The sequence below is a fragment of the Vulpes lagopus genome, chromosome 5 (genome assembly GCF_018345385.1).
Source record: "Vulpes lagopus strain Blue_001 chromosome 5, ASM1834538v1, whole genome shotgun sequence".
NCBI lineage: Eukaryota > Metazoa > Chordata > Mammalia > Carnivora > Canidae > Vulpes > Vulpes lagopus.
In genome coordinates this window covers 8541141-8553679 of record NC_054828.1, presented here as the reverse complement: position 1 = coordinate 8553679, position 12539 = coordinate 8541141, and the positions used below count along the sequence as shown (strand labels likewise).

At 43.3% G+C, this 12539-nt stretch overlaps 1 protein-coding gene across 2 annotated transcripts in view; it reads right to left on the bottom strand.

Moving 5' to 3' along the window:
• Positions 1-12539, bottom strand: part of MRTFA (myocardin related transcription factor A) — a 99287-nt gene that overhangs the window by 28157 nt on the left and 58591 nt on the right. The window lies entirely within an intron of this gene.

The window sequence follows — 12539 nt, the reverse complement described above, 5'->3', positions numbered from 1 at the left end:
GAGTGGTGGAGGCAGGAGCATTTCACTCTCTGGAAGGTCAACAGACTTTCTAGTGTGCCATCTGAACAGAGACCTTCTGAGGAAGCGAGTGAGCCCTGTAGCCATCTGTGGAAGAACCTTCCAGGCAAGGAGAGCAGCAGGAGCTGTAGGTGGGAACCTGCCTGAGTGACAGAGGGCGTCAAGGAGGCCAGAGTGGCAGAGCAGAGTGAACAAGGAGTGGCAGGACATACAGAGAGAGGGGTAACCACAGGAGCCTTGTAGGACTTCGGGCTTCACTCTGTTTTCACGTGGTACAAGAGGAAATGACATGGGGAGAAGAAATAAGAGGAGGAGAGTGTCTGTCAACCTAGCTACTGACAAAAAGGCTCCCGAGAGTAATGCAAATAGAGTTGCTGCATATGGCTTCCCTGTTGTTCCCTGATGTTAGTACAGTGTGCTGGAATTAACTTCCTCGAGCTTCTTGGGGCTGATTATTTTCCACAATTTATATTGAAGAACTGACTTGCCTGAGATCACATCCTAATCCACTGCAGAATGGGGACTAGACTTTGGTTCTTCTGATTCCAAAATTCAGATCTCTTTGTGTATATTTCAGCATAACAGAGGTAGGAGGAGGGAAGGGGGACACAAAAGATAATCTCTTCTTTTCCCCCAAAATGTGACAGTTACAAAACCAAAACCAAAAACAAACAAAAACCTCAGAGGTTTTAATCTGATCTTTCACATTTTTGCTTTCTTCTCCCAGCTATTCTTCCGGAGAGAGCTGCTGCCTTGTCCTTTTCTCTAATATTGGCAAATGGGACAGAAGGGGGTACTTTCAGATATAGCCTCAAAAAATGTAAAGGAGACACACATTCTCCCTTTCCTTTTCCCTCCAGCCCTCTCTTGAAGGGGCCAACACAGCAGAAAAGGGAGTCACTATATAGCCAAACTCCTTCCAAAGCTAATGGGGCCTTTGGCCACATCCCTTGGCGCTAGCACAGAAGTCTGTCAGGCAGCTCCAGGCAGTTCATTAACTTGGCCAAATGGACCGATGACAAGGTATGGGGCCCCCAGCACTGGAGACAGGGGCTCATAAGCTGTCCATACCCGGCCATTCCATAAGCATCTGCCTCAACTATCTTAGAAATTTATCATCATCTCCTGAATCATGCAGACAGGCTGTCTTCTGCCTCAGAACTCCTGAGAGAAGACAGTAACAATGACCAGCACTGAAAATGAAAAGGGAAAAGATACCAGCAGCCCTTGGTTCAGTGTTCCTCCGAGCACAGTTGGAGAGTCATTTGCATTGGCGTATCACTGGAGTGCAAGATTCTTCTCTGGGATGGAGATTCCTGTGCTTCAAGACTTTAATTCTTTATTAACCTTTTTGAGGATTCAGGTGCCACTAAATTTCAAAACTCATGGTTTCCCTAAGTCCAAAATATAGAGGAAAGTGTCATTGCAGGTGAGAGGATTTTTATTTGTTCATTCTCCACCACCAGGGGCTAAGTGATTACAAAGTATACCTAGTAAAGACTTAATAACTTTTCTCAGCAGCTTAGTTCAAAATTTCAACTCTGCTAGCTATGTAGGTGCCCAGAAATTAGTAGAGCTTAATCTCCTGAGCCCCTTTAAGGATCATTGCTTTGGGTTGCAAAGCACGCATTCCTGAAAGTCAAAGGATCAGGTCTTTTTGCCATTCCCCTCAAACCCCAGTGAGTGCTCAGTTCAACTGAGCTGGATTCCACATCTTACTGTCTGTATCTAGAGCCTGGTAATCACACTCAACAAAAGGCAGCTACAAAAAAAAGTGGCCCGAGGAACCCAGAGGATTGCCAGAATCAGGGTCAGGGTCACACACCTGGGTGATGAAAGTGCAGGGGTCAGCTGTGTCATTGGTGAGTAAGGGTTTATACTACCTTCAGGTAGATGATTTCTCTTAGGATTCTGTATCTAGGGAGAGCATGAGCTTTTAACCTGGAGCACACTGTATGGCTGTAAAGTGTCTATGAATCCCTGTAACTCTGTGCTGAATCCCAGGAACCCGCCTGGGCAGCTGGGGACGAAGGGACAACATAAGATTTTCTAAGGAGTATGAAGGGCACAAGAGAAATCAAGAGGCTCTGATATAACTAAGGGTTATTATGACAGAAGTGGAAAGATGCCCCTGACCTTCAAACCTCACAGCCAGGAGACAGGAGCAGCCACTTGGAAGCAATTTTACTGGGGGGCTCAAAAATGAAGGGTTTACTCTCATCCCCACTACCAACTTTCACCTTACTTCACTAACTATAGGTCCTGATCTGATGTTATTTTAACTTTCAATACTAAAACTACGGGGCGGGTGGGGGAGGTGGGGAGTACAGCAGGCTATCGTCATAAAATTCCTGTCATTAAGAACCATTAGACTGTGACCTTCAGGAATTAGTATGGGCTTTGGAGCGAGGAAACTGAATTGGCTCTCTTTCAGTGGTGGTGTGACAGTGGGCAAGTCACATGACCCCTCGGAGCCTCAGTGTCCTCATCTACAAAACGGCAATTACACAAACCACTACACTGATGACTGTTAGCACTAAATAAAGTGAAAGTGCTTTGCCAGCTGCTAGAGGCTCTGTTTAGTCTGAGGCATTGTTACTGTTTTAACTTTTTTTCTGTACCATCCTCCTGCAGGAAACAACATGCATGTGGAATCAAATGGTGACAGCTAACTGGGCTTGACTTTTTTTTCTTACTTGATTTTTTGACTTGATTTTTTGTCTTACTGTTTTTAGCTGTCATACCAAAATGTCTACAATAGCCTGCAACAAAGACATTAACTAAAGAGTTGTGACGACAGTTCCAGGAACTGGCCATGACAATGAAAACCAGAACTAAGTCCATATGAATCAAAGAAAGAGGTGGGGTGGTGGAGTATGGGGAAGGGAGCACACATTCTAGTGCAAGCAAGAATCCAAACTAAACTAACAATCAGAAAACGTGCTTCATCCACATCCTGTTTTGGTACTCAGGCTTGCCACCACCCCTGTTTTGGCACCTGGGTTGTCACCCCCACCCAAACCAGCAGGAAAGCCAATAACCAAGAATAAATGTAAAAGTGGAGACTCAGGATGATGAATCTTTTCCTTCCCAGAAGTGCAAGCTGCTCCAGAGTCTTACAACCTTGACAGTGAAAGAGACTTAAGACTGGGGAAAAAAAGGTCAGTATGCAATCTAATATAGCATGAATATCAGAAGGTACACTTAATTCTAAAAGGTTAAAATAGGGGTCAAAGATTGTGAGCTCGGCCTTCTGAGCTTCCCTTTGACATATATGCCAACCGTGTTTGACATAAATGCCAGCCATCATAGTCCAGCCGAATGCTCTGGATCAGTCAATTACCATTCCACTGTATGCTCCCTGGTGAGGCACACACACACCCAAAAGCTACTGCCTCTTACTGAAACCCCATAATCAACAGGCTTAAGTCATCTGTGTAGTTATTTTTTTTTTTTTTAATTTATGATAGTCACAGAGAGAGAGAGAGAGGCAGAGACACAGGCAGAGGGAGAAGCAGGCTCCATGCACCGGGAGCCCGACATGGGATTCGATCCCGGGTCTCCAGGATCACGCCCTGAGCCAAAGGCAGGCGCTAAGCCGCTGCGCCACTCAGGGATCCCTCATCTGTGTAGTTAAAAGCTCCATATCACCTTTGGACCTAGTGGATCGCATACCACTAGGCTGAGAATGTAAAATCACATCATCAGACATTATCACCATATCATCAGATCCTTGAGTCTGATTCTTTATGTCTGTAATTGTGCAGGTAAAATATGTGAGCAGCTTCAACAAGTGACTTTTATAAATTCCTTCACTCCATTTATTATCTTGAAAAGGAGTGGGCTTTGGCTATCTCAGGTACTTCAAGAATTATTATTATTATTTTTTTTTTTTTAAGAATTATTATTTTTAAAGACTTTATTAATTAATTTATTTGAAAGAGAGAGAGAGAACAAGTAGGGGAGGAAGGAGCAGAAGGAGAGGGACAAGCAGACTCTGTGCTGAGCCTGGAGCCTGACACAGAGCTCGATCCCATGACCTTAAGATCATGACCTGAGCCAAAATCAAGAGTAAGATGCCCAACCAAGCCACCCAGATGCCCCCACTTCAAGAATTACTACATAAAACCGAATATCTACTATATTTTTTAGATATTAAATTGTAAGAACTCGTAGCAAGAAGCCTACTTCAAAAAGTAGGCCTATTCAAAAGAGCTTCCTGTTGGATTCAACAATGAATATGCTCAGAACATGAACACACAACTCACTCTAGAGTCCTATTTTGGGATTTGTTACCAACTGGCCAAGGAAGAGGTTTGGTGCTAGTCACTGACCATTGAGTGAATACATTCTACGACAGCAGGAAGAAAGAAAAGGTCACTGATACCTATCAGAAATATATAACACACAGGAGTGACATGCTCAGCTGGTCTTCTCCTGAGATAAAAAAGAAGATTCCTAAGGCCACATGCTTGACACAATTTTTTCTGGGCTTCAGATCTAGGATCAGGTTAGCTCCAATCCCAGGACATATATTTTACAATGGTATTTCTCAAATGCCAAGTCGACCTGGTATTCAACTACAGTGAAAGGGTCACATTTCTGGGCTAAAGAAACATCATCTCAATTAGGCAGGGTTTTCTGCATCTTTTTTTTTTTTTAATATTTTTTAAATTTTTATTTATTTATGGTAGTCACAGAGAGAGAGAGAAAGAGAGGCAGAGACATAGGCAGAGGGAGAAGCAGGCTCCATGCACCGGGAGCCTGATGTGGGATTCGATCCCAGGTCTCCAGGATCGCGCCCTGGGCCAAAGGCAAGCGCCAAACCACTGCGCCACCCAGGGATCCCGGGTTTTCTGCATCTTAAAAAAAAGAAAAAGCTATATTGTACACCTGAATTATAATGTTATATGTTGATTATATCTCAATTTTATTTTAGTTTTAAAATATTTGTTTTTTAAGTAATTACCACACCCACCATGGGGCTCCAACTCACAACCCCGAGATCAAGAGTCATATGCTCTTCTGAGAGCCAGCTAGGTGTCCCAATTATATCTCAATTTTAAAAAAGAAAAAGGCAACTAGCTCTTTCATGCAAAGATATGCATGTATCTAAAAGAGCCAAATGGGGATCCCTGGGTGGCTCAGCGGTTTAGCGCCTGCCTTCAGCATGATCCTGGAGTCCTGGGATCAAGTCCCACATAGGGCTCCCTGCATGGAGCCTGCTTCTGTCTCTACCTGTGTCTCTGCGTCATGCCCCCTCCCCTCAGTCTCATGAGTAAATAAATAAAATCTTAAAAAAAAAAAAAAAAGAGCCAAATGGCACAGGAAAATTTGTGATGGTCAGCATCTAAAAGAAGTATGAGCCTGAGGGCAGAGACTGGACCAGAGGCAGTGGGCAAACTGAGGAGTTTGGGGGATGCCTTTTCTGGGCTCCTAATGGAAAGAGCTCCAGGCCACAGAAACTACCACAGAGCTTCTAGCAACTCTCAAGTGGACCAGAGCAAATGGGAAATGATGGAAGCCTGAGTGAGGATCTGCTCTCATCTCAGTACCTACCAGCCTACAAAGTAGCCACTGGGACATTAGTCTTGAACACTGTAGCACTTCACTTAAAAGAAGACAAATGAGGGATCCCTGGGTGGCGCAGCGGTTTGGCGCCTGCCTTTGGCCCGGGGCGCGATCCTGGAGACCCGGGATCGAATCCCACATCGGGCTCCCAGTGCATGGAGCCTGCTTCTCCCTCTGCCTGTGTCTCTGCCTCTCTCTCTCTCTCTCTGTGACTATCATAAATAAATAAAAAAATAAATAAATAAATAAATAAAATAAAAGAGAAGAAGACAAATGACATTTCCTGGAAGCCTATAATCTTGTCATCTTAAATCTAAGTTTTAAAAGAAAAGGGCAACGCAGCCTCAAACCAGACCCTCATCTGCCCCGGAATCACCACTGTGTCCCCACTGATGAACATTTCTGTCTCTTGACAAGTTGCCCAGAAATTTAAAACAACAACAACAAAAAAAAAAACCAAAACATTATTTCCAATCCAGACACTTGTTTTAAGAGAAGTTAAAGAAGAAATATCCACTGCCATGGAGAGAGCAAGCTAATAAAATTATAGCCCCATTAATATATAACCAAAATAGGAACAATCTTAACAAAACGAGAACAGTCTTAACACCATGTTGTCCAGTGGTTCTTTGACTCTTAACAATTTTCAGCAACTGTTTTTTATGTGGATAGGGAAGAAAATGGAAGAATGATTTTACTTATTGAAAAATAGTTCCTGGGACACGGGTGGCTCAGTGGTTGAGCATCTGCCTTCGGCTCAGAGCATGATGCCGGGATTCTGGGATCAAGTGCTGCATCAGGCTCCTCTTGAGGAGCCAGCTTCTCCCTCTACCAACGTCCATGTCTATGTCTCTGCTTCTCTTACTGTGTCTCTCATGAATAAATAAATAAAATCTTTAAAAAAACAAAAAAGAAAATAGTTCCTGTTCCCAAACACTGGTTTTGATAGAAATTAATGAGATATGGGGGGGGTGTGTGGCAGATCCAAGCTAATGCTCCTCTCAATCTTAATTGAGAATAACACTGCTTATATTTCAAAGGCATTAACAATAATATCAACCTCATTTATTTCCAAACTAATTCTGTAGGGGTAGGTAAGAAAGATTATTATTTCCTTTTTATAAGAGCAGAAGTTGAGTTCAGAAAATTAACAGAGGTGCTCAAAGCCCCATTGTTCCTAAGTGGCACAATAGGTCTAAAATTTCACTAATGCAACAGCCATCAAGCCACACGTGATTATTTAATTAAAGTTAAATTAAACTATAAATTCTGTTCTTCACTCAAGCAAGGCATATTTCAAGTACTCAAACAGCCCATATGGCAAGTAGTTAGTATTAAAGAATATTTCTATCACTGCTGAAAGTACTATTGGACAATGCTGGTCTTATGGATAGTTCTATTGTTTGCTGTTTTTATCTTATTTTTTTAGGGAGGGGGCAGGGACAGAGGGAGAGGCAGAGAATCTCAAGCAGGCTCCATGCCCAGCACAGAGCCTGGAACCTGATGTGGGCCTTGATTTCACAACCCTGAGATCGTGACCTCAGACGAAATCAAGAGTCAGACACTTGGGGTGCCTGGGTGGCTCAGTTGATTAAATGTCTTCTTTCAGCTCAGGTCATGATCCCAGGGCCCTGAGATTGAGCCCCACATCGAGTTCCCTGCTCAGTGGGGGGTCTGTTTCTCCCTCTCTGTCTGCCCTTCTCCCTACTCATGCTCTCCTCTTGCTTGCTCACTCTCTCAAATAAATAAATAAATACAATCTTGAATCTTGGGACACCTGGATGGCTCAGCGATTGGGCACCTGCCTTTGGGTCAGGTCATGATCCCAGGATCTGGGATCGAGTCCCACATCAGGCTCCCTGCAAGGAGCCTGCTTCTCCCTCTGCCTTTCTCTCTCAGTCTGTGTCTCTCATGAATAAATAAATAAATCTTTAAATAAATACATACATACATACACTCTTAAAAAAAAGTCAGATGCTTAACCATCTGAACTACCCAGGTGCTGTTTTTAGTTTTTACAGATTGTTAAGTAATCTCTACACCCAACATGGGGCTTGAACTCACAACTCAGAGATCTGTATACTCTACCAACTGAGCCAGCTAGATGGCCCCGTGGCTAGTTCTTTGGAATTCTAGCAACCTGGGGGAAAGACCCCATGCCATTCCCAAATTACTAGATGACAAAGTTAAATTACAGTCTCTTTCTCATTACAAGAAACTCTGAGGCTTCAGTAGGTTGGTTTCACTTCTTAGGCGTTACAAAAACAAAAATTAGTTTTAAAAGAGCTTTACCAAAATGGATTTGATCCATATATACTAAGGAAAGAGAATATGGAAACTCAGGTTGTACATCTGGTGAAGAATAATATAAGCATTAATTCCCAAGTTACAAATAAAAATATCATTAAGAAATTTAGCTTCAGAAAATAAGGGATCATAGTAATCAATCCTGACACTTCAACTCACTGAATAACCTCTTGCTAGAGTTTAAAAGAAACTTCTTGGTGCAGAGATTGCTATAATCAGATGAACATGAGGTTTTTAGCTAACACTGGGGCCCTGTAAAATGACAGATGAACTCTGAGTGCTACAACAGGGCCACATGGTCTCTAACTCAGCTAACACGGACAGCTGAAACACAAAAAAGGGATCAAACAACTGCAGAACTAAGGGTTTGGAGCCAAGATACAGCCAAGTTTATTAAGAATAAAGAGTAGTGGGGACTCATTACATAAAGCCATTATTTACAGTTTTCATGTGAGATACGCAGGACCCATTTATAGACTATAAGCCAGTAAAAACTAGCTAACCAACCTGTTCACTTTTTAGCAACCTGCTTCAGCCACTCTCAGGGGCTGTGCAGTTTGCAAGTCTTCTGGATTGACAGCAACGGGATGCCCTCTCTGAACTGTGCTGCCCTCACACTCTTTGGATTCTTTTAACCATTTGGTGGTTAAGTGTTGTCAATGGCACGAGTTGGGTGCACAGAAATGCCATTTAAAGTGAAAAGACAGGCTCACTCAAGCTGTGGAGCAAGGTCCTTAGAGAATCTACAGGACAAAACTAATGATTTCTTCATGTACTTGCCAAGGTACCAAGGTTTTTCCACCGCAGGCACATGAGAAAACAGCGGACTGAGGGTTAACTGTAGCGCAGAAACATGCTACTCTAGGCTTTTCTCAATAACAAATAGTCTGAGAAGGCAGAGACAGAAAAGGTTCTTCTTTCAGGTCCAGAAAGGGTACAGAGACTTCTTTTTCATTTGTCTGGGTCAGAAGAACTTCCATGTTTTCCTTTAAAAGGTTATTCTTCTCCAGCAGCTCTCACTGCCAGAACATTTTCTTAATTTTCACCTAAACCTTATGACCTAGTACACCTTTAAATGTCAAAGAGAAAGGCTGTGGGGAAAGCTCTGTTTGAGAACAAAGTGTACCACACATGACCCATGTCTTCTATGAGTCTTCATTCTGAATACAGCAGCATTTCTGGTCTTAATCTTTGGACTTAACCAGCTTCCTACCTGTGCCATCTTTCTTCTCCCTCAAGATGTGCAGAGCTTCAGATATTATTAAAGAAAGCTCAGGGGGACACCTGGGTGGCTCAGCAGTTGAGGGACTGCCTTCAGCTTAGGGCATGATCCCAGAGTTCTGGGATCGAGTCCCACAACAGGCTCCCTTAGGGGAGCCTGCCTCTCCCTCTGCCTGTATCTCTTCCTCTCTCTGTGTGTCTCTCATGAATAAATAAATAAAATCTTTACAAAGAAAAGCAAGCTCAGGGCCTGGAATATATAATCCTTTGCTATCCAGCACATTGTATTTGGTAGGGTTTATATAGTGTTAAATTTGAGACACATGTTTACATGAGGAGAATGACAGACACTGGGAAATGACCTTGTTTATTTATTTTTTTTAATTTTTATTTATTTATGATAGTCACAGAGAGAGAGAGAGAGAGAGAGAGAGGCAGAGACATAGGCAGATGGAGAAGCAGGCTCCATGCACCGGGAACCTGACGTGGGATTCGACCCCGGGTCTCCAGGATGGCGCCATGGGCCGAAGGCAGGCGCTAAACCGCTGCGCCACCCAGGGATCCCAAATGACCTTGTTTAAAAACACATCGGGAACCAGCTTCCATACCCCATAGTTTATTTTTTTTTAAAGATTTTATTTATTTATTCATAGAGACACAGAGAGAGAGAGGCAGAGACACAGGCAGAAGGAGAAGCAGGCTCTATGCAGGGAGCCCGACGTGGGACTCGATCCCAGGTCTCCAGGATCACACCCTGGATTGAAGGCGGTGCTAAACCACTGAGCCACCTGGGCTGCCCATACCCCATAGTTTAGATGCCATGAAAAGAGAATATCAAGCGGCAGGGAGGGGTGTGTAGGATTGAAAGAGTCTTTAATCTCCTGCAAGCTATGAAAGTCCCAAATCCCAACTCTGAATGATATGCAGAATATGAACAAGCCTGAAGGCAAGGGAGTCACCAAAGACATGGTGTCCTACAGATATTTTGTCAGAACTGAAAGCCAGTCCTACATGGGAACTGTGTAGGAGTATTCTGGGAGATGAGGTGGGTGGGTTTTCTTCCCAGAGCTATAAATAAGATTGGAATGAGAAGAATTTGATAAAAGATATAAACACAGAAATGATGAGGCAGGATACAGCCATGACCCCTCTAGTCCTGCCCCCTGGTCCCCCTCCTGCTAGCTACTTCCTCAGTTGTACAACCATCTTACATATAAACACACTTTAGAGAAACTTCTCCTCAGGCAAGATGGGAATAGAAGGGCTTTCAAATCAGATGTTACTTTTTCAGGCCTCCAAATCTCCAATAATCAACAACTTGCTGGTCACTTTACAAGCTGCTTCCAATGCTGCTCTATTTTCTTTGGAAGCTGTGGCATGAAGGGTGAGAGGTGGGGGCTGGTGGAGGATGGCAGGTAGTGGGGAGGTCAGGGAGGCTGAGAGTATTGGAGCCTACAACAGGATAAGCGTAGAGAGCATGAGGCTGTGATGAGGAAGAAGAATTTACTCACAGGGTGCAGGGTGTGTGTGTGGGGGGAGAAATGCAGGACCCTATCTGTGTATCACCTGGCATGTGGATGAACAGGGAATTTCACACCTGAAACTATTCCCAGGCATCAACATTCTCTCTCAGAATCTTCAAGATTGTTATCGACTTCCTTCACTAGAAAAGCTGAAAACCAAGACTGTGTCCCTAGCTGAATGTGGCTCTCAGTAGGAGGAAGATGTAGTATTCTCACAGAAGTAGATCATTTCTATTCCTCTAAGAAGGGCAATTATTCTCACTTCACAGATACGGAGAACAGGGCAGAGTATACAAATAGGTAGGTATTCAGAACCTTTTAGAACCTGGTCTCCTGACAGAACAGAAGCATTGTTCCAAATTCCATGCCCAGAATTCCAACAAGTTCACAAGAGAGTTGTGTTTCTGTCTGTCTGTCATTCATATACACGCACACATATCACACACTTTACAACTTGGCAGCCTTGACTCATTCATTCAGTGCCAGGCACTGGATAAGATACTTTCTCAAGGAGCTCATAATATGGTTGGAGGAAAATGTATAAGCAGATAACTCCAATAACGGAAACATCACCTGTCTTTTTAACAACATACAACACTACAATAAATGTTAAGCAGGGAGACCATACTCAATGGTATGAAGCAGTGAGCTCTAGTAGTCCCTGGTACCAACTAAGAAACAGGCACGAGAATGCAGGGCACTCACCCTCCCTGCAAGGCTTTTAGACCTTGAACATCTCACAGATCTTGAGAGGTAGCATACTCTCAGAACTACTACTGTAATTAGCACTCCACAGGATGTTGGATTGCTCTTTATTTTGTGTATGGGTAAATTTTAGCTACTCAAATAAACTGTTAAATGTCCTGAGGGCAGGTACCTTGCTTGGTATTTCTTTAATCTTTCCAGAACTAACTCCCCTGGGCACAAAGTAGACATTAAACACATGACATCCTTGGCGAAAGGGACAAGGAGATGAGACTCTGGGTGATGTGTCTCTCCACAAGAGTTTATAGAGAGGCAGATGTGGAGTGTTCTGTGAAGCACAAGTGTGCCTTACCCGACCACATCACTGATCCACTGCACAAGGAGCCTGCTCTGGCTCTTTAGGGTTGGTGGTGGGAAGTCCTTCACTGGAAAGCCAGAGAAGATTGCAGCATAAAGTGGATAAATGGTTTGGTAGTTAGTTAAATAAATTATTACTTATTAAATAAATAAATAAAAAGCTGAATTTGAGACTTAAATTTTTGGCTGATACTTAGGATAGAAACAGACCTCAGATTCCTCCCATCTGCTATTTGGTTCTAGCTCTTAGAAATGGATCTGCCATTACCATGACATGAATCAAACTCCATCCTCACTTGCTTAAAAGGCTTCCAATGACTTCCTGTTGTACCTACAATAAAGTCCACCTCTTCTGTGTAGTTGACAGGCCCTCATTATAGCCCAACCTTCAGTCACCAGGTCCCGGCCACACTAGCTTCCTCGATGTTTTCAAACATCGTCAGGCTCTGACCTGCACTAGGCCCTTACACTTACTCTCCCTTCTCCCTTGCCCTCTGCCTGCTTCTGCATGGCTGGCTCCACCTCATCCTTCAGACCTCAGCTCAAATATTTCCTCCTCAGGGAGGCCTTTCTTTCCTGATGATCTTATCCAAAATGACCCCATCATTCCTATCACCTGTTAACACACTAACTGGTTAATTTACTTTGTAACACTGACCATACTCTGAAGTTATCTTGTTTACGTATTTGTCTCCTTGTTGATTATCACTATTCTCCTTTCAAGGGCACATACCAGGTTCTGGAATAATCTGAATGAGTAAATGGATGAGGATGAAGAAAATACAGTGGCAGTAGGTCAGCACTGAGTTAAGGTAAAAAACATCAGTTCTCTCACTA